Genomic DNA, 1,523 nt, shown 5'->3' with positions numbered 1-1,523 from the left:
TTCAATGAAAAATGCAAATAGGAGACCAATAGATTTAGTAAAGTCGAGTGTGAGAGCAAAATAGGAATATGTACAAGAGGGTGCTTTAATATTTTATTATTGTAGAATGATAAAAGGAATGCATATTTATGAAATATTCAAAATGAAAGTAGCAGGTGAAATTGTAGCCATGATGTGGTTTTGAGCCATCTATTCTTTTTTTTGCATGATTTACCAAATAAATGCATTTTTTAACTAAAATGGAATCTTACAGCACACTACGAATCTGCTTTAATGTCTTAATATTGCTTTTTCTTTTTTTTTTGTCCCCCCCATTCACAATACAGACCAGGCAAAGGACCTGGTTTGAGGTGTATATGGGAAGCATTTACTGTACCTCCTCTTTCTATAAAGTCAGTGTAAAAAATACAGCCTGTGGTAAGCATTGGGAGGCCTGATCTTTCCTTTTTTTTTCTTCATTTTTTTCTTTATTTAAACATCTTGACTACATAAATGATTGTGATTGGGTTTCAGTCATGTAAAGAACCCCCCCCCCCCTTCACCAGTGCAACATTCCCACCACCAATGTCCCAAATCTCCCTCCATCCCACCCCACCCCCACCTGTACTCCAGACAGGCTTTCCCATTCCCTCATTCATTCACATGTTTATGGTAGTTCTGTGTGTAGTTATTTCTATAGCTTATTCACCACTCTTTGTGGTGAGCTTCATGAAGTGAGCTGGTGTTCCAGCCCTCCTCTCATTGTCTCTGAGGATTGTTAGAAAAATGACTTTTATTTTTCTTAAAACCCATAGATGAGTGAGACTATTCTGCGTCTCTCTCTTTCCCTCTGACTTATTTCACTCAGCATGATACATTCCATGTACATCCATGTATAGGAAAATTTCATGACTTCATCTCTCCTGATGGCTGCATAATATTCCATTGTGTATATGTACCATAGTTTCTTTAGCCATTCATCTGTTGAAGGGCATCTTGGTTGTTTCCAGAGCCTGGCTATTGTGAATAGTGCTGCAATAAATATAGGTGTGAGGAAGGGGTTTTTGTATTGTATTCTTGTATTCTTAGGGTATATCCCTAGGAGTGGAATAGCTGGGTAGAATGGGAGCTCAATTTCCAGATTTTGGAGGAATCTCCATATCGCTTTCCATAGAGGTTGTACTAGATGGCATTCCCACCAGCAGTGGATAAGAGTTCCTTTCTCTCCACATCCCCGCCAGCAATACTCATGACATTCTTCAAAGAAGTGGATCAAACACTTATGAAGTTCATCTGGAACAATAAACACCCTCCAATAGCTAAAGCACTCCTAGGGAAAAGGAAAATGGGAGGCATTACTTTCCCCAACTTTAAACTGTACTACAAAGCAGTAGTTATCAAAACAACATGTATTGGAATAAAGACAGACCCTCAGATCAGTGGAATAGGCTTGAGTTCTCAGAGAACATTCCCCAGACATACAATTACCTAATTTTTGACAAAGGAGCAAGAAATCCTAAGTGGAGCAGGGAAAATCTCTTCAA

The 1,523-nt window shown here is 38.7% G+C and overlaps 1 non-coding gene across 1 annotated transcript; it reads right to left on the bottom strand.

Moving 5' to 3' along the window:
• Window positions 1-300: 300 nt before the first annotated feature.
• On the bottom strand, window positions 301-434 carry LOC126016606 (small nucleolar RNA SNORA51). The gene has a single exon (XR_007498396.1). It is a non-coding gene; the product is annotated as a small nucleolar RNA SNORA51 (small nucleolar RNA).
• Between the last annotated feature and the right edge of the window lie 1,089 nt (window positions 435-1,523).

The sequence above is a fragment of the Suncus etruscus genome, chromosome 8 (assembly GCF_024139225.1).
Source record: "Suncus etruscus isolate mSunEtr1 chromosome 8, mSunEtr1.pri.cur, whole genome shotgun sequence".
NCBI classification, from domain to species: Eukaryota; Metazoa; Chordata; class Mammalia; order Eulipotyphla; family Soricidae; genus Suncus; species Suncus etruscus.
Note: the sequence above shows the minus strand (reverse complement) of the source record. Positions and strands in the feature narration are given on the sequence as shown.